This window comes from Urocitellus parryii, chromosome 7, assembly GCF_045843805.1.
Source record: "Urocitellus parryii isolate mUroPar1 chromosome 7, mUroPar1.hap1, whole genome shotgun sequence".
Taxonomy (NCBI): domain Eukaryota; kingdom Metazoa; phylum Chordata; class Mammalia; order Rodentia; family Sciuridae; genus Urocitellus; species Urocitellus parryii.
This window is the reverse complement of record NC_135537.1, coordinates 10,095,524-10,117,295: the sequence shown is the minus strand read 5'-3', so window position 1 is coordinate 10,117,295 and position 21,772 is coordinate 10,095,524.

The window sequence follows — 21,772 nt, the reverse complement described above, 5'->3', positions numbered from 1 at the left end:
TCCCTGGTACCTTCCCTTTCTATCTCCTCCTCTCTCCTCCTTACCCACTTACTTTGCTCTACTGCTCTCACTATTATTATCATTATTTCAATGAGGGCATAATAATTATATATCTGTATATATAATATATAACAGATATATTAACAGGATTCATCATGGTATATTTATACATAGACATACCATAGTTTGGTAGATGCCATTTCCCAGTACCTCACCAAGCCCTTCCCTCCTCCCTCCCTCTCCATCCCCTTCTTTTCCTGTACTGGTCAGTTTACATAGTATAAGAAACTATCAGACAAATTCCAAGATGTCAGGTAAAGACCAACTTTGCAAACAGGCCTTTCAAGTATAGGCCTCACCTTTTCTGCAAAGGTACCTGTGGAGGAGAGGTATTGAGTGCACTGGCTGAGGGCCAGCATCCCCCAGACACAGAAGAATTCTCTGAAGAAATGTGCAAGCTCTGTGTGGCAACACTGTTCTTGGCCTCCTTAAACTAGTGGGTAATTACATAGCCCTCAGGATCTGCTTTCACTGATTAAGAAGAGTCCAGCTGCGTCACAAGCAGATGTGTGCAGAAGCTGTGTTTATCAGGGTGGCTAGGAGATGATGAGGCCTCTAGCAAAATCCAATCTAATTATCTGAAACTACATCTCATAAAAGAAATACTTGCAAATCCAATCTAGCTATATCATTGATTTATGCTTGAATTACAGAACACTCTGTGGCATATAGGACCAGCCTAAAAATCTTAGATCCTAATCTAGTCTTACTCCTTATGAGGGACTTAAGATAAGGCTCTCTAGGTTTAGAATGTTGTTTATTTGGGAATTGGCATCAAGACCACAGAGCTGGAGTCACCAGTCTCCAGGGCTTGCCATCACTAGTCCATACAGGAACTCTCTCTTATGTTAGTTCATAATTTTTCTTTCAACCCCTATCTTCCTCCTCCTTCTCCCTTTCTCCATCAGCTGCTCCATGAATAAAGGTGCTTCGTAGATTCCATGATAAACCTGTATCTCGACTTCTCTCTCTGTAAAATGTGTAGAATAAAACCTGCCTTACTGACCTCATTATGTTTTTGAGAATCAAAAAAAAAACTGATGCCTAAAAACACTCATCTGAAGCACCCTGTAAATATCAAGTATCTTATTTGTTGCTCTTAAGTGCTCTTCATCTGAAAATAACTCCTGGCATGTTGTTTAGTGTTTGACACCCCTTCCATCTTTCCTGGCCTGATAGAATATTGGACCAGAAGTGTTGGTTTCATATCTACTGTGTTTTAAAAAGTGTTCCTCCCCACCAAAAAAATACACACAAGTCCTAACCTCTGCTACCTGAGAATGGGACCTTATTTGGAACTAGGGTATTTGCCAATATAAAAAGTTAAAATGAGATCATACTGTGTTCTAGTGACCCTAAATTCAATGAGTGGTGTTCTTATAAGAGAGGATTGGCACACAGAAGCAACACACAGTGACAAGATCATATGACAAGAGACAGAGATTGGAGTGATACCTTGACAAGCCAAAGAACCCTAAGATTTCTGGTTACCTCCAAAGCCAAGAAGCAACAAGGAAGGACCTTCACCTAGAGATTTCAGAGAATGCTGACCTCCCAATATGCTGATTTTGGGCTTCTGGTCTCCAGAAATAAATTCTGGTTTTCAAGCCACCCCGCTTAGAGCAGCCCTAGAAAACAAATTCATCTTTACAGCCCCACCACACTGTCATGTAATGATTTGGGTCAAATCTCTTCATGAAGCCCAGGCACGCATTATGGGATTCACAGGGGAGATGGAACATGGATGGGCCTTGAGTCCACGGGTTATGCAAATAGTATAGTAGGGCTGGATCCAAGAAGAAGACGCTCCAATGCCCAGAAAACAGCTTGCAGTGGTGTACTTTCATTTTTATGTTTGAGAAGTCCAAGGCTTCAGGCAATGCTCAGTTCTGATTACACAGTAGGTTAGTTGCAAGGCCAGGGAGAGCTGGCCTGCCAAGCCTGGGCTCCCTCCATCACACGCAGGATGCCTGTTTCTATATGACCCACGACATCAGGAAAACGTAAAGAATGTAAAGTCAAGTCAAAACACCATGCTGCGTACAGGGGTAAGGAGTGTGGGGCTTTGCAAGGTAGGAAGTCATCTCCCCATAAGTTAGGATCGGAGACAAAGGGAGGGAGGCTTTTCAGAGGTCTCGTTGGTTGATCTTCTGTGGCTAAGAGCAGACCCTGCTATCCCATTAATTGTAACACCAGCTCAATTTGGAGGGATTTATGACCAAGCGGTACAAAGAGTGATTTGAGTTACTACTTGGCTGGGACCTCCCAGGAGATAAGGGCAGAATGTTTCATTTTCCAGACTTGCTGACTTTCTTCTTAACTCTCCATCCCTGAAAACATAAATAGAGGTGAGACATTGAAAAATGACTCTGAGTTGCCTGGTGGTTGGATCCTATTTGGAATCAAAATAATAAAAGCTGAACAATGCAAGAAAATAACCTGAGAAGACCTGCAAGGTGTCAAGGAAAGAACTCTGGCCCAGGTGATGAGGAGTCCTGCTCTGCCCCCAGCTAAATAAAGTGTCCTGGAGGTAACTTTCCCAACCTGGGCCCCTGCTTCCTAATCCATAAACAAAAACAGCACGGTATGGGCCTCTCTCATTGGAGCTCTGGCATTCCAATATCTCTAAGTTCAAATTCTGACCCCACTGCTTTCCAGCACTGTGACCTTGAGCAAATCACTCCACCTCCATGATCCTCTACTTGCAAGCTCTTAACAAAAGCTGGATTGGAGAAAGAGAAGTATGCCTATAACTCTACTGCTTATTCGGAAATCAGACTTTGGTTTGCAAGTGCTCATGTGTGTGCCTGCAGGAGAGTGAGACAGGGAACAGAGTCCTCAGAGCTGAAATGAAGTCGGTTGATGAGCCAAATATTAGGTCAAAGGTACTGACTAACGACCCCCAATGGAATAGAACAGATGGACAGAGGCTTTCAGAGCAGGGGCCCCAGCCATTTGCGAAGTGCATCCCCATGATCTCCAGGTGCTGACCACTCAGAGAAGCCAGTCCCTCTCCACTGGAAAAGGCAAACAGGTGGCTAAAAAGAGGGGTCACCCAATAACCCAGGTTTCGTCCAAACCCCTCCTTCACAAGAGAGGGAATCTGGGCTCTGTTTCTTTGTTCTCTTGTTTAGGAATATCTTGGCTCCTCACAGTAAAATAAGGAATATTCCTATCATCAGATGCAAATTAATTTGAATGTAACTTTTATCTGATGACCACAGTAATCTATTTATTGAGGGGCTGTAGCAATGGCTTTGGACTTAACCAGATCTGAGTTCTAATCTCAATTCACTTTGTCTCAAAGTACCCTGAGGAAGTTGTTCAACCTCTTTGTGCCTCTGCTTGCTCTTCTATAAGCGGTGGAGACTTCACCTTCACTACAAGAAGCGCTCAACACAGTGTCGAGAGCAGGTATGTGACAATAATGACAGACATTTCCACTATTCTTCCAGGCTCTCAGAGACCTTAGCAATGCATCTGGCTTACCTCCTTTTTTGTATAGAATGTCTGGTGATCCTCTATTCCATCATTTAACCTCTCTAGGGATTTCAAATTATAAATCTAATAATATATCACTTTCTTTACAGTCAAGCCAGTATTATTTTTTCAAAAGAAATGCCTAATGCTTTGATTTAAGGCCTCTTTAAACTCTTGAAGCTAGCAAAGACAGAAATATTCTCAGGGTCCTGCACATAAATCTTCATGTCCTTGAAGGCACTGACTGTGGCTCCTCTAGGCTGATCCTTCCTGAGAAACAAAGTTCCAATTGTCTATGAAAAAATGGGCCAATCTCTCTGATAAAGCTTTAAGTTTTTGTAACAACAGTTTAAAATTGCTATAGACTTCCTCCTGACTGGAGTGTTTCATTCTAGTGATCTATACCAAAGAAATAGAAAAGAAAAATGTTCAAATGCAGTACAAAGATGCCCCTACTGCTTTGTTCTTCATTAGTGGAAACTTGGAAATAATTCAATTGCTTAGCTGTAATACATCAATGTGGCTACAGGTTCATTAACAGTCCAGTCGACTGCAACAGAGCTAACTCTAAATTGTCCACAGTGTGTCCTTGGCTGCCAGCCCAACTTATTTATTTATTCATTTAGGCATTCCATTGCCAATATGTTTTTTGAAATTTTTAAAACTTGTTCTAATTAGTTATACATGACAGCAGAAAGCATTTCATTTCATTGTACACAAATGGAGCTCAACTTTTCATTTCTCTGGTTGTACATGATGTAGAGTCACACCTGATATGTTCATATATACATGTACCTAGGGTAATGATGTTCATCTCATTCCACCATCTATTACTGCGCCCAGTATGTTTTTTTAATTATTAATTTTTTATTTATATATGACAGTGGAATGCATTACAATTCATGTTACACATATGAAGCACGCATTTTTCATATCTCTGGTTGTATACAAAGTATGTTCACACCGATTCATGTCTTCATACATGTACTTTGGATAATGATATCCATCACATTCCATCATCATTTCTAACCCCATGGCCACTCCCACCAATATGTGTTTAATGCTTCATCCACAAAAGATACTATCTATGCTTGACATTGGGAATATAATGGTAGAAAATGCTTCATGATCCTTGCCCTCAAGATCATAGTTTCTAACAAAGTAGCTAGGAAAAAGATTAACTATGTAAATATAAGGAAACACAAGTTATTTTAATCCATAACTTATAAATTAGTGCTCAATATAAGATTGGAGTGCAGGAGTCCCATAGACAATGAAGGAAAGAAGAGAGACAGGAGGCAGAAAAAGCTGCATAAGGATGTGATTGGAAGAGACTTGCTGCTAAATTTTTAAAAGAAGAGACTTGAACGTGTTTAAATGCTAAAGAGTCAGAGAAGAGAAGAGGGGAAGAGAATGTATAATTATTTTTAAAGTGTAGTCTCAAAAAATTTGGGAGGGAGAGTAATGAGGGGAACCGGATGAACCACATAAGGAGAGTCATTTTCTCCAGTTAAAGAAGATAATGAGGAAAGTCATAGGGCAGCCCTTGGTGGTTAAAACTATTGAGCCACAAGCACTTAGGAAAGCTGTTTATGAATTATAATGATTCCCTATAGTCCCTTCCAGGAGAGAAAAGCAAACCTAACCTAAACCAGCACTGCTCTAATCACAAATCTAGACAAAAACATTGCAAGAAAAGCAAACTACAAGCCAATGTCTTCATGAACATAGACACAGAAATCCTCAACAAGATATTAGTAATTCAAATCCAACAATATATAAAAAGAATTATATACTACAACCAAGTAAGATTTGTTCCAAATATGCAAGACTGATTAAACATTCAAATACCAATATAAACTTTATGATATCAATGGGCAAAAGATCATCTGTGGACTGTATCAACAGATACATAAAAATCATTCAACAAGATTCAACACCCATTCAAAACAAAAACCACTGACAAATTAAGAACAGAGAGAAATTTCCTCAACTTGACAAAGAATGTCTACCAAAACACTTAATCAGATTTAAAGGTGCCACTGAGATCTGTAAGTAGGCAAAGACATTCCCCTCATCAACTCTATTCAACGTCGTAATGGAATCCCTAGCTAATGTATACGAAAAGGGAGTGAAAGGTACACAGAGAGGGAAAGAATAAATGAAATTCTATTTGTATATACATGGTAAGATTATGCATGTAGAATATAACAAAAAAAAATCAATAGCCACAAAATTTCTGAAACTAATAAGCTAATATAGCAAGGCTGTAGGATATAAGTTTGATAATAAAAGATCAATTGTTTTTCCATATACAAACAATGAACAAATAGGAGTTTGCAATTATGAGCACAATATCATTTACATTTCCATAAAAAATAAAATATTTAGGTATAAATCTAAGCAAAATATGTACAAGAACTTTATCAGGAAAACTATAAACTTTAGATTAAAAAAATCAAAGTTCTAAGTAAATGCAGAGTTATTTCATCTTAATAAATGACTCAAACTTAAGATGTTATTTCTTCCCAAATTGATGTATAGATTTAGTGCAATCCCAATAAAAACTCCCAGCAAGCTCTTCTGTGAATATTGACAAACTGATTCTAAATTTTATATTTAGAATATAGACAAAAGACCCAAAATAGGCAGCACGATGTTGGAGGGGAAAACCAAAATCAGAGAACTGACAGTTTCCAACTCCAAGACTTATGCTAAAGCGACAGTAATCAAGACAGCATGGGACTGGCAAAATAACAGACAAATAGATCAATGGAACAGAAGGGAGTGCCCCAAAATAAACCCACACAAATAAAATCAACTGGTGATTCAAATCAACAAAGGGATGCCATGCAGAAAGGAAAATCTTTTCAACAAGAGAGGCTGGAGCAACAACTGGACATCTGCCTGCAACATCATCACCATCATTATCACCATCCTCTTCCTCCTTCTCCTCTTCAAAATCATCCTTAACACTGACCTTACACCTTCACAGAAGTTAACTTCAAATGAGTCATAAGCCTAAATGTAAAATAGTTCTATAGTTAGTTAGCTATAGTTAACTTCTTGTTTTATGGTTAGGAGAAAATCTAGGTAACCTCAGATTTGACAATAATTTTTTAGCTAAAACCCCAAAGTCATAGTCCATGAAAGAAATAAGTGATGAACTAGACTTCACTAAAATTATAAATGTCTGCAATGAATCAGACATTGTAAATGCAAAAACAAGTCACGGAGTAGGAAAACAAAAGAAATATTTGCAAACCACATTAGATAAAGGGCTGGTATCCAAAAATATACAAAGAACTCTTCAACACTCAACAATAAGAAAACAATCCAATTAAAATATGGGAAGAGGCTTGACCAGACACCTCAACAAAAGACATACAGATGACAAATAAGCATCTAAAGAGAAGCTTAACATAAAATTCCATTATGGAATAGCAAGTTAAAAAAAAACAGTGAGGTACTACTCTACACATAGGAGAACAGTCCAGTCTGGAACTATAGCAACGATTAGTTCAAAAAGAGGAAAGCAGCTAACTTAACTTACTGCAACTATTGACAGAAACTGCTCTCAGATAGGTAAAGAGAAATTGCAATAGACAGGTTGACAAAGCCAGAAAGGATACCTAGGTGGCTTGTAAAATATAAGACCAAGTCCCAGGAACAAGAGCCTCATTTTACAGGAACATTTCTTGCTTTATTGTCTCATTTCTATTTGCTCCTTTATGTCTTCATTCTCCAGGGGTCTCTGATGGGTAACCCCAAGTAATAGCAACTTTCTTCCTATTCTAAGGTTCTGAAAAAATGAAGAATTAAAGCAAACAAAATGCCTTATGGAGGACTCACATGTTATCTTTATTACCAAGAAAGGCTGGTAAAAAAATTAAATTAGTATGGAGGGTCAACAGGACTGTGCATCTTAGAAGTCGGCATATTTACTCACCTGGGCAAGACAGCATCAGAAGGACTTTTCTGTCTCCTATTGGAAACTAACTTCCAGAGGAAGAAGGGGCAGGAAAGAGGAAGTCTCTAATTGCCCCGCCTGTCCTTGAGGAGTGAAGCCCAAGGCGTGGCTTTCTGTACCCAGTTGGCCTCCCTCCCCAGCCCAGGACATGTTGCCCAGCCTCCCTGAAACAGCAAGGAAAATGGAGAAGGGCCAAAGCGTACATGCAGGGAAAATTACATCCTTATGGTAACGAGCAGAGTGGGGACCAGGACCTGTTCCTCCAACACAGTCTATAGCCCAGCTTTCTCCTATGGCAAAAGATGGTACCACAGCCCAGACTTCCCTCCTCCCAGCTTGGAACCTCCAGCTAATGAGGACACCTTTCTCCTAATGTTCTTATAATAATCACACAGAGTACATCAGATTTAGCTTTCTTGGACCACCTGCCCATCCTTAATGCATTCACTTTGTCCCAGAAAATGAGATCTGAGGATTAATCAAACTCGAATCAAGTGCTCACCTCTGAGTTTCAGCAAACAGAGCCAATTTCCCAAAGAAACAGGCTATAAAACTTTGATGAACAATCTGTCGTTCTCACTATTTTGAGTGGCTGTGACTTCAAAAATACACAAACATTATTACATCTGACCTCGAAATGCACCCTATGATAAAGCAAAGGAACCTGGCAATAGAACCTGTGATCTAGATGGAATGGCCTGGCATAACATAGGTGCTGAAAATTTTTGAGAGATGAATAAACGTGGGAAAAATGGACATGGCCTTATCAACAATACTATCCCCAGTTTTAGAGAAGGAAATAAAAAGGATCAGGATGGTTGAAGAATTTACCTGAGTTTACATAAATAGCAAGTGAAGGATCCAGGATTCAAATCCAGGCCTCATAGCAAGCCACCCCATCTGGGGAATTTCTATTTGTTGGTACCAGAATCAAACTAGACAGACAGTGCTAACCGTCATATTCACATCACCTCATTTATATCTTCTCTCCATCAATCCAAATACCGAGGTTCTGAAAAATAAAAATCCTGTTTTGGAACCTAACTTCTCCCTCTCAAAAAGTTTCTACATTTTAAGATTCTGTTTGACAGATATTGTGTGGGTCTTGGGAATCTGCATTTTAGCCATAGTTGTGAAGGGGTCAGAGGTCAGATTAGAAGAACCATCACCTTGGTACCATTCTCATGCTGCAATTCCAGCTCTCACACCCCTGCCAACTGGTTTTCCAGTTCTAGAAACCTCTAGATATCTAAATTAGAGAACATCTTAGAGGGATGTTCTCTCAATGCATGGATCCCAAATCCACCTACCTGTATCTTCTACCACTGGCCCTGGCTTACTCCCTGAAGCACACATATATCAAATCTAGTCACTGCGAGTGACAGTCTTGCAAATGCATGAAGTCAAAGCATGTCCTCTCTCTTCCACCTTATCACCAACTTAGCATGGCTCATTTGACATAGTTGGGGTCCCTTGACCATCTCAGTTTCATTTTATTCACTCGATACATATTGTATATCTTCGGTTACAATAAACTAAGCACTTTACCGAGAGAAAAAACACTAAGCCTTCTGATTTCTGATACTGGCTTTGCAGCTTAGCTCTATATGTCAATTTGAGGAAATTTATCTCATTGGTGCCACCAGAGGGTTTGGTTGGAGTATTTACATTCTATTCTGTGGCATCTTCTGAATCGTCCATCTGCATCTCTTTCCTTTTTCCTGCTTGTCATGAAATCATTATGCTTTCCTCTGTTTCCTTCTGTCCCTCTGGTTCTCTCTCTTTCTCTTCCCTCCTCTCATCCTGCAGGGTCTCTGTGTTTCAGATTCTGTTTCTCTTTACTCTGAAAATTTCTCTGCCTCCCTTTCTGTTCCTTGGTCTTCTGTCTCTCTGTGTCTTTCTGACCTTGGAGAACAGCACATAAACAAGGGTTTGGGGCAGAGAAAAAAAAATCAAATCAGGATAGGGCCTCCCTGGGTGAGAATCTCTGTAGCCACGGAAAGTTCTCTACCAGCTAAAATCACTTTCATTAATAGGCTCTTATCCCTCCAGACTCCCAGACCGTAGCCTCCTCCTCCACCATAACAGGTAACGCCAGACCTGGGAAGGCAGAGGCACTGGAAAAGCCACTGTGCCAAGAGCTAATGGCCTATGAAATGAAAATGCTTTGCCCACCTGCTCCTCATGGCCACCTCACAGTAGGGACCTGCAGCTGGCCCCAGCCAGGGCTGAGGGAAAGCCAGAGGAGACTTGTCCCAAATCTGAGTCAACAGAGAAGGCAAGGAGAGTCTGCCAAATGCAAACAGCCCAGGCCAAGACTCCTCCCTCGGCGGTGCCATCCAGCCCTCCACACAGGCTATGGCATGAGGTTCAAAGGACCCCAGGTGCCCATAGTCCTGAATGGAACTCCAAATGTTGCCACTTATTGACTATGACCTGGGGTAGGGCAGTTCCCCTTTCTAGGCCATCAGGTTTCAGCTATAAAGAGAAGAACACCAACCCATCATCTGACTGTTTAAATGTGTTGTCTAAATGTGAGGTTGTAAACATATTTGAACCAGTTTTGTTTCCTGTAATTTGGTGTCTTCTGTCCATCTACAGCATTTACGGTGCCTTTCCATAGTGTCAAGAAGCCAAACACAAACGAAAAAACTAAGGGAAAATGAAATTATGAGAAAGACACATTTTTATATAGAAATGTAAGTCACAAAGGACAAGGAGGCAGTCTCCTGCCTTGAGCTGGCATGCTCTCAGGGTATGCTCCCAAAGCCCCCCTCATCTCAGGGTGCTAAATGGACCACTCACAGCGCCCACCCCTTCTCCCTCCCAGTACTGGCACAACATTAGCTCCCTGCTCAGGGAAGGAGAACCACCAGTGTGTTTGCTCAGAGGGGTTTCTCCTGAATGGAGAAGGAAATCTGACCTAAGAGACCCCATAGGCAGCTCATTGATCCTCCAGGGAACCTGGAATAAAAGATTGGAAGAATGAAAGAATAATTAGCAAAGGCAATTTTTGTTTTTGCTTGTTTGTTTATGTGTCTTGCTTTTTATTTCAGATACAATATCATGTAGATAAATACAGAAATTTCACCTTAAATTTTAATTACTTGTTTTAGTTTGTTGTACTTAACACCCATACTTTCTTAGGCGTGTATCAAGTACCTACAAATAAACTTTTCATTAATTTACATGGTCTTTACTATTATAAATAATTACATAATAAATTATTTGTGTCTACTTCTATCTAATATATAAACTCTTTTATTAATTGGATTCTATTTCATCTGCCTTAGTCTAACAATTGTCCTTTATTTTTTCCCTTCTCCTCTTTCCCCTTTTAGTCATACCATTTCTTAGAAAACTAATGTGAGATGATAACTCCCATCTTTAAAAAAAAAAAAAAAAAAGTCCTTGAGATCCTTCCACCTCCGGTGATAGCCTTTTTCTGTTTCCTTAGACAGCAAGGATGTTGGAAAGAGTTTCATTCTGTCAATCTCACTTTCTCTCCTACATCTCTAGAACACCCTCAAGTCATTTCCCTCACATTTCTCCACCAGTTTGGGGTGGGTGAGTTACTAGTGGTGACTGACCTCCCTGTGGTGAAGCCCAGGGCTCTGTCCTTACTCATCTTTCTGGACCTGTGATCAGCCTTGCTCTCATCAATGATTCCTTTACTTCTTGAACCTGGTTATTTGCCTTCCAGGCTACCACTCTCTCAATAATTTCTCCTGTTTATTGGCTACTGCTTGTTTATTTATTTTTCTAGTTATACATGACAGTAAAATGTGTTTGGGCAGAATACACATACAAAAAGTATGACTTACTCTATACACAAGGTGGAGTCACCATGGTCGTGTATACAGATAGAAGATAGGAAAGTCATGACCAGTTAATGTCCTTCCTGCTCCCCTCCACTACCCCCTGTTCTGTCCAATCTTTTTCCATTATCACCTCCTCTTGGCCACTGCTCTTCAGTCTCTTTTGCTGGTTTCCCCATCATCGTTCTTACTCCCAAGTTCTAGAGTATCCCAGGGTTCCGTTCTCAGGCCTTTTTGCTTCCCTTTCTACCTTCATTCCTTAGGCAATCCCACGTAGTCTCAGGACTAAATACTATGGATGTCATCCCAGATGCATATCTTCAGTCTAAACTTCAGATCTATAACCCAGATTCTAAGCTGACGTCTCTACTAGTATCCAAATTCAGCAGGTTGGAAGCCTCTTGATTTCTTTGACCTTACCTCACCTGACTTCTCCTCCTATGAGCTTCCCCATATCAATAAATATGTTTCCCAGCCATAAATCTCAGAGTCATTTTTTTTTACATCTTCATACATGTATTTTGTATAGTGGTGAGGGTCTCCTTTCACCTTCCATGCTATTCCCCTTCTCCCTCCCTTTCCCTCCCACCCCATTCCCTATCTAGAGGTAATCTTCCTCCCTTGCTCTCCCTCCCAACCCCAGTTTGAGTCACCCCCCCTTATATCAGAGAAGATATTCAGCATTTGTTTTGGGGGGGGATTGGCTAACTTCACTTAGCATAATCTGTCTAATGGCATCCATTTCCCTGCAAATGCCATGATCTTACTTTTTTTTATTGCTGAGTAATATTCCATTGTGTATAAATGCCACATTTTTTTTTATCTAGTCATCCACTGAAGGACATCTAGGTTGGCTCTGCAGTTTAGCTATTGTGAATTGTGCTGCTATAAACATTGATGTGGCTGTGTCCCTGTAATATGCTGTTTTTAGGTCCTTTGGGTATAGTCTGAGAAGAGGAATAGCTGGGTCAAATGGTGGTTCCATTACCAGTTTTCCAAGGAATCTCCATACTGCTTTCCAAATTGGCTGCACCAATTTGCAATCCCACCAGCAGTGTATGAGTGTGCCTTGTTCCCCACATCCTCGCTAGCACTTGTTGTTGTTTGTCTTCATAATGGCTGCCACTCTTACTAGAGTGAGATGATATCTTAGAGCAGTTTTAATTTGCATTTCTCTGATTGCTAAAGATGATGAGAATTTTTTCATATATTTATTAATTGATTGTATATGCAAAGACAATTATTCAAGCTCCCTCTGGGATTTGTCAGAAAGGCTATTGAGAGAACTGACTTGTGCTTACACAAGTAAGAAGAGAACAAAGCAGAGACATGGAAAGAGATGGAGGAGCTTAGAGAGAGATCATCCAACTCATAAAAAAGACAGAGAACGCAGGCCTGAATCCAGGCGGCTCCTGGAAGCCTCCCAGGCCAGCAGAATTTCAATCTCAGGAGGCCTTTCTTTTTCTTAAGGAATCCCGGAAATAAGAGTGCTTCCAGCAACCGGGAGCCTCAGCAACTCTCATGGTAAGAAGGACATGCAAGCCGCAGGCATGGTACCAAATGTCTTTCCTTAAAAGTTTGAGCATAGAAGCCCCTGGAAAGGCCAGCGCTGTGGCTTCTAGGGAAGTGTGTGAAACCTGAACTTCAGGAAACTCGGAAAACTTAAGTTTCCCCCAAGTCTAAGGACACTGGGCTCAACAATTTGAAGAATACCACACTAGTTAGAATCCATTTAAAATGGTGTGATTCGAGGAGGTTTTATTTTGTTTTGTTAATATTTAGAGGCTGTATAAGTGAAAGACTAGACGGCTCTGAAGGAGCAAAGCATTTTTATCTCACTTTTCATTAATGGCTCTCCCTTGGGGCCTCCCATCACATGCCCCTCAGTGAGACAATATGCAGCTTGCTGTGTCCTAGGGTCAGACAAACCCAGTTCTGTTGCATTGGACATCAGTTGATTTTGTCCCACTTTCAGCAACCCTGCTTGCTTTGGCTTGCTACAGCCTTCCCCTCCGCCAGCCTTCTTGCCTTGTGATTGCAATTAAGCACTAACTCCCTGGGGACTGGGAAGGTGGGAGGAAGGGCTTAGGAACTTGGCTGAGCCACGCATCATGCTCAGCTCTCTGATCACAGGTTTTGGTCCAGTGGTGAGCATGTAGCTTGAGAAAAGCTCATCAGAATAATTCCTTGGGATTGTTTTATTTGGAGCTGAAAGAAAAGGTGCCTCATTTTCAGGTCACGGAGCTAGCTCCATATGAAATGGGGTTTTCTGGCAGCCATCTTCGTTCCAGATGGGGATGGTCAAAGGGGTGCGGAAGAGCAATGTTGGGGATGGGGTTGCTACAAATGATCTTATTAAAATGCCTAAAGCAGGGCACCATAACCAGATCCACTCTTAGGGACTGGCATATACAGGTTTCTGTTTATTAACTCTCTCTCTCCCTACAAATAATAGAACTGTATTTCCGTATGTCTATGGATGTCCTGCTTTATCTATATCTATAACGTACACGATAGATATGTGTTCTTATATATATGTATATGTAAGAAAGGACAGATATAGAAAACTGGGGGTTGGCCAGATAGTTTCGAGAAGTTAGATGCTGAACCAAGGAAAAGAACTGATCATGAAGGCCTTTGGTGAAACATAAAACTCAGGTAGAAAGCAAAAAGAGAAAGAGGAGAAAGAGAAAGTGGATTGCATCATCTGAATCTCCTCTCTCCAGCAAGACTCAGCCTTTGCAAAAATCCTTCTAATTACCATAAAATGGTATAGCAAGGAAGGGCAAATGGAAATGAGAACAAGACCCGATGGTCAAGGGGACAAGAAAGAGGTGGCCAGGGAAGAAGGTGGAGAAGGGAAAGGGGAAAGGAGGGGAGCCCCTTTCTGCATTCCTGGGCCCAAGATTCTGCTTGTGGAAAATGTAGGTCATGAGCGCCCTGGAGAGGCGAAGGCGACCTCAGACGCACAGACTCCTACCATTACCAGGGAGGCAAGCAGATCAGCAGAGGGGTGATTGCAAAGCAACTCTTAGTGGAGTTCAGTTGGATGCTGAGGATCCGAAGCCTTGTTTCCCCATGCTCTGTGACTTGAATTCACTACCAAAAGTCCAAGTCACTTAAAACACTGGACTTCTCACGGATATAAGGCAATATGCAATATGCGGTAAAGTCTTGTCAAAATATGTAGAAAACATATTTTGAATCCCACCATCTCTGTTTTCTAGATTTTTGAACTTGAACAAATGAATTCATCTGCTCATCTATATTATGGCAATAATAATACCCAAGAGAGCTCTTGTGAGGAGTGAACACCGTGCACAGCCCAGTGGCCAGCAGAGCTTACAGACAGGAAGCGTTGGCTCCCTTCTTCTGGTGCTGAGTCTTTCCCACTTGGCTGAATGTTCCAGAAGGCCCAGACCCTGTCTTACCCACTTCCCGTTCACATTCTCTGTACATAGTAAGTGTAAATAGTTTGGTTTGAGCTGTGGTTGATGAATAATGGAAATGTGTGGGGCTGGGGTGGAACCAGGGTCTCATGTGTTCTGGGCAAGTGCCCTGCCACCGAGCAGCATCCGCAGCCCCAACGAGGAATTGTTTTGACAGCAAGTGTTTAAGTGCTTTCATCATCGTCCTATTTGAGCAGAATTTTAAAAGATGTCAAATGCTATTTCCTCTCCTCGCAACAAAAACAAACATCAAACAAGCGTAACAGAAGCCCGGAACAAGGAGCCAGCAAAAATAGAACCACAGTCACGACAAGTTTGCTTTTCCATATTCCTAGCAAAACTGTGCGGAAACCAAGTGGAAGCTCACCTGTTGTATTTTCCTGGCATTTTACGGTGAACAAAACATGTTTTCAGTGTCATTACATTGGTCCCTCACCAAAAAATGAAAAATAAAAAGTATAGGTCAGAGCAGGGATGTTTAGTCTCCACCAAGCTTATCAAAGCTTGTTTCCATTGTAAAATTGGAACAAGTGCAACCACTAGAAATTACATATGACCACAAAAAGGAAGAAAAAGAAGAAAACTTTATAGCATTCCATCTTCTTCTCTCCCTCTCAGCCACACCCTGCCCTGAGGCAACTGTATGTTAATATATTTATTCCGAGTGACTACTGATGGATTTTTACAAGTTTTTACATAATTTCCATTTAACTTACAGCCTAATCAGATTCCCCAGATTCTATTCCTTTTAAAAACATCAAACTTATTTAATCACTTTCCTGTTCTTCAATAGGTGATTATTTCCAAATTTCTGCCTTCATAAATAAATAAATTGTATGCTGCTACATTGTTATAAATGTAGGTGTGTTTTGTGTGTGTGTGTGTGTGTAGTTTTTGCTTAAGTTGCTATAACAAAATGTCTTAAGCTGGATGGCTTAACCAACAGAAATTTATTTCTTAGTCCTAGAGACTGATACGCGAAAAGAGAGAGCTCAGCGCTAGTGTGGTTTCTGGCAAGGGTGCTTCTCCTGGTTTGCAGATAGATGCCCTCTTGCTGATAGACGTCCTCATGGGACAGACAGTGGGGGAGCAGGAGGGAGAAGCAAAGAGCTCTCTCCTGCCTGCAGAGCTCCTGCCTCTTCCTGTTACGGCATGATTTCTGGCGTGAAGACGTCACCTTCTTGAACTCTCCAAGGCCTCATCTCCTCATGCCATGGCTTTGGGGAATGAGGGTTTCAACACAGGGATTTGGGGGAACATGAAACTTCAGTCACAGCACATATGTATACATATGTTTATAGTTATATGTTATGCATTTTATACATTTTTACTTATGTATACTGTTGACACAAATTTTGGAGCAAATAATTATTTTCCATTCTTTTCAAAATTATCGAATATTTAGATATTTTTTAACTTTGCAGAAAGATATAATTGTCAAGAGACATGAAAATAAGTCATACTGCCCGGATTCAAGACCAGGATTACTACTTCTGTGTACATATGAAGAGAAACACATAGCAAACAGTAGGGTATTTTTAATGAATGATGTGATGATTGTTTTCCACATACTCAGTTTCCCTTCTTCTGGTGACAGCATCCTGATTTTCTAGGTAAAGAATCATTCCTGTCTTCAACCTTCAACCCCTGCCTTTGGTGCCCAGGACTTAGGCCTGGCCAGTGGGGGCATCAGATGCGCTGCCTCAGTCCTGGGTTTAGAGATAATCACATGGCCCAAAGAGAGCCAGTCAGACACAACGGGGCCTGTTCTGGGATGGAGAGAGTGAGGCTGCACTACTGGGAGGGAAGAGGATGTGTGTCTGGACCCTACAGGAACCTTAGAGTGAAGGAGTGACTCTGACCCCACAGCACACAGAGCCAAGGAGTGAGGGCAGCTGAATCAACCCCACCTTCAGCCAGACCCGTCTCTGGGTTTACGTGTTTTATGAACTGATAGATTCCCTTTACAGTTTAAACCAGTATGAGTTTTTTGACACTTGTGACCAAACAAGTCCTCACGGACACTGGTATCTTTGAAGGTGAATTGAATTCACTTAGGTCTGAAAGCTAGTAATTGGTAGAACAAGGATGAGCAGCTGGGCCCCTCGGAGCCCATTATTCTGCCTATAATATGCCTCTGTCCCCTCCAGGACTCTCCATCACCCCACCTCTTCTAGCTCTTTCAAAGAGAAGCCCTGAGCCATCTCTGAGAGAACTCTATAGACATGTCACCAGGCCTATAACAAAAGAGAAATGCTAGCTCTGCTATGAGGACAGGTAGATGACAAGGGTCCTTGGTGTCTTGCCGCAGTCTGGAAGGGCACAAAATCAGGAGCCACCACACACCTTGTAGATTCAAATAGCAATTCTTTATTCCCGAACTCACACCGGCCCTCTACAAACACGTTCTGGGGAAATTCACGTTCTCAACCCCAAATACTCTGGGAGCGGGTGTGCCTGAGGCAGTAGGATACTCCCTATTCCCAGCAGGATACACCCTAAACCTGGATCCGCCCTAATCCAGTAGGATCCTCCTTAAACCCGGATCCACCCTGGTCCTTGAGCAGGGTCACCTTTCTCAAACATACATGCAATGTCACTGCAAATGTTCAAGGCAAGTCCATTTCCATGAGTCCTTCCTCTAAGCAACATGGGGTACGCTGGCAAGGAAATTGTCATACCTACTTGGCTAATGGCTCTCAGCAGTGTCTAACTATCATAACTGCTTATTCAGCTAATTCTACTCCTTGCACTGTAAGGGTAAAATTTCTAAGCTGATTCTAAGCCACAAAGCCTGAGTTAAAGTGTAGAAGACCAGGCATTGTAAAGTTTCCAAGCTGCAGGGCCTGAGTTAAAAAGTGAAGGACCAGGTATTGTTAAAATCCTCTCTTAGGACAATACCCGAACTGCCCAGTAAATATTCCCACTGACTCCTTGGTTGTCTAATAACCTGGGACTCTGTGTAGTTTGTCACGTAGTCCTTTAGGCCCTAAAACCAATCAGTTTGAATGTGTACCCCACTTAGAAGTGACCAATCACCCCTGCCCAGCCTGTTCCTGCCAATGAATGTACTAATCATGTCTCAGAGGTGTTGTTCAATTTTCCCGCGCCTCATGATGATTTGTTCTGATGTATGCAAAGCCCCCCCCCGCCCTCCCCAAAAAATGTACTTAAGCTCTGCTTGACCTCTGCTCTGGGCTCTGGGCTGTTTTCCCTTCCTGAGTGAGCCTAGAGCCTCAGCGTGCTGAATTAGGATCCTCTTCAATAAAAATCCCCTTATGCATGTTGCATGAAGCTGGTCTCTTGTGTTCTCTTCCTCCGACACTTCGCCGGACCCTTACAGCACCTGTGGTAGGTTTGAGGCTTGAGGGCTCTCCAGGGGAAGATGGGACCTTGAGAAGCTTGATTAGGCTGGGCTTAGACAGGTCTTCATGAGGGGGGATGTCCTCCTAGCAGGAGGCATAAAAGACTGCTGGCAAGGGCCACCAGGCAGAAGGAGAAGACGGTAAGGAACACCAGACCAGGAAGGGCACTGGAAAGACAACCTACTGTCCAGCTGAGGTCGTCCATAGCAAGGTAGGGAGGTCTGGGCCAGAGAGCTATGAAGGCCAGCAATGGGTTAGTGTCTTTTATAGCCACCATTTGTATAGAGCTGTTGGGTTCCGTTTCACAGGGAGTGGGAGGAAAAAACAAGCAGGCTCTAAATGACTAAAAATATGTATGCTTATTCAGGATGTATTATTTATAGCAACTGGATGTGTAAGAACTTGAGTTTGGCACTTTAAGCTCATAGCCCCAATCTGCAGTGAGGAAATAAACAATACAAGGGCCAATGCACCAGGGCCACCTTTGATTCACTTACAGAGTATAGGTATAAAACCTGATACGCTCAGCTTCAGATGCCAGGCCTTCATGCCTCATGATAAAGGAGATAAGGCTCCTGGGAAGGTCTTCCTATGGGCCACAGAAGGCAGCCAGAGGCTGCCACACGTGTCCTCCGCATACCTGTCATGCATGTTGGAATGTGCACTGTGCCCCCTCTTGGCACTAGGATTGGGTTCTACCCTTTATCTGATTGCACATTCGTCCAGAGTTCTCAAGCCCAGAGCTTTACCATTTTAAATTCCAGTGACCCGTCGGAACCTCTGAAGTGGGCCCCAACATTGGTACTGTTGAAAAGTTCCGCAAGGGATTCCAGTGTGCCAGCTGGATGGAATGGCCTTGTCAGTAGCAAAACAGAGCCCCCTTTCCAGTTTCCCTCTCTCCTGGGAGTTTCCTTGCCCTCTCCCCTTTCTGGCTGGTGGCCCTTATCAGCTGTCCTTAAAAAGTCTCCTTCTGTGAGAAGTCCCTTTTCCCCAAAGCCACCATAAAAACTAAAACTATGACTCTAAACTTCCCCACTGCTAGGAGCTGACCGTGGAGAAGCTAAGACCCTCATTCCAGGGGGATCCTCTCCCACATCCTGGAGGAAGAAAGGCCACAACTGGAAGCCAGGAAGGATCTGGGCAGACAGGCCTCGCGGGTTTCCCGACTCAGTCTATTCCCAGGAGCTGAGATCCTTCTGGTCTCACTATGTCTCTACATGGCTAGACACACTTCCTCAGACCTAAGCACAAAAATGATTAATTCAGCAGGGGTCTTGGGCCTTCCATCTGAAAGTGCCTTTTGAAGCTAAAACTATTAACAAATAAATGTGCTGTGCCTTTCTCCAGTGAAATTATTGTCCGTTTACTTCAGCAGACTCCAGTATTGAACCTTCAGAGGACAAGTTTGGACTTCCCTACACAGTGACAGCTGACCCTGCCCCATACTTACTAGCTGTGTGACGTCAAGAAAGTTTCTAAAATTATCTGGACCTCAGCTCAATCAATTGGAAGAAAGAAATGAGAAATCTCAAGATATTGAATCATCCCTGTGGGAGGCCACTCCCCACTACTCACCAAGTACCCTAAGAGTACAAAGCCACACACAGGCCAAAGGGGTCAGGCCCTCATTTGCTTGTAAGCCTTTGCAGTACGGAAACCACTTGTCATCGGGGCTGCGACCAGCAGCAAACTGGCTCCCATTAGTCTTTGAGCCTCGCTCTTGCAGATAGCTTCCCCTGGCCTCTATTGCAAGGCTGGCAGCATGATTCCTCCATCGACTCTTCCTGGGTTCCCTGTGGCTGCTGGGATCAGAACACTGATCACACAACAGGTTTTCATTTATTTGACTGGGAGCCATCTGAAAAAAGACCAGTCAAATCAGCACCACAGTGTTTTAGTCATTTGTGGATCTCAGTGGAATGGCACGCTCTTTAAAGTTGTAGTGCACCATAGCAACACTCAGGCCATCTTCTGAGTCCAGTTGCATATCCCAAAAGAAAGAGCCACTGTGCAGAGGGACACATGGGGAGCACTAACCAAAACTTTGCTCCTTGTCTTCCCACCTCTAGGTCGTTTTCTGCTATGTCTTCTCAGAGCATCACCAGCCAGAAGGCCAAAGCTATCCTCAGCACATCCTCACTGCACTTTTCTCCTCTCCAGTATGCTGCAACTGAAGGGAAGAGCTCACCTGTACAGGTACATGAAAGACTTGTGACTTCCCTTTAAGAAAAGCCTGATATCCCTTGACCATTCTAGAGTCTCAGTAAGTTGCCCATTTTATTAAAAAATGCCTAGCAATTACACCAATGAAGAAACCTTTCCCATATTATAACTAAGAATGGAAGATGGAAAGGAGCAATCACACTGTTTCTGTCATACCAAGGTCATGCATTCTGTATCTTTTTTGAAATATAGAACACAGAGATGAATGGAACTCAAGAGTCTGCCCTGCAAAATCTTTAACCTAATGGGAAGATGGCTGCTTTGGTAAAAAATGTTTCACAACTAGCCAAGGAGGACCTGGGGAGGGTGCAAGGAAGTCCTTTTTGTAGCATTTGACAATTTCTGTGGCTGATTTCATTTTAGGGTATTCAAAGTCCCACTCTTTCTCAGCATCAGTCCTATTAGAGCAAGCCACAGGATCAGACTCTGCATTTGATCTTTGCTTACACCAGTCCTGTCACTAAAAGCAATAAAAGAGTGTCTTAAAAGTCCAGGAGCGGAAAATTTAAAACTCTAAACCAGAGGCAAATTTTTTGTGATGCTAATGAAACTCAAGCTTTAGGCCTCTTTGCTTGCATGTGCTTCTTCTAAATATACATATATTTGCATACCTAATTTTGTCTTTAGAATTTTAGATCCTTTCCTTAAAAAGAGCAGACTAAATTGTTTAAACTTCATCCCTGCCTGATCTTGTCAACTTTTTTTCTGCATGTTCTACAGAGTAACATAAACTACTCAGTCCACAGCTCCTCCTGAGGAATCAACTGTGGGTCTTGTTAAATGCAGACCTCATTTAGGGAAAGGTAGGTAGGCCCTGAAATTTTGCATTTCTAACAGTCTCAGGTAATGCTAATGTTGCATGGATCACATTTTTTCTAGAAAGATCTTGCAACACAAGATCTAAAAAGCAAAAGCCTCTAAATCTAGCAAAGCTTTCCCCTATTTAAGGTTATACCACACAGGGTAAGTTAACTGCCTGTTTTGACTAAGCACAATTAAGTACCTTGGTTCCATCATCTGATGTTGACTATCCTCACTGCCTTCAAATACAGCCTGGTCAGATTCCTAGAAATACTAGATTCCCTTGTCTGTGAAGGTCTGTTGCTTAAAATCATGCTTAATATTAATTCGTATGATAGGTTGCTTGTTAGAAAACAGTAGAATTCATTTTATCTAGTAAAAGCAGAAAGAAATTTAGGATAGGGCATGAAATAGCTTATAGAAATCCTAAGATTAAGACATTGATGCCGTTCTCATAGGAACAACCTAGCCTGAAGAAATGATGGAGTTTTTGTTGGATACTCTCATATATGAGCTGGCAACCATTTAGCCTCTGTGGCTCTAGAGACCAGGAAGTCGATCAGTCCCCACATCCGAGGGAACCAAACATCTCACCACCACATTCAC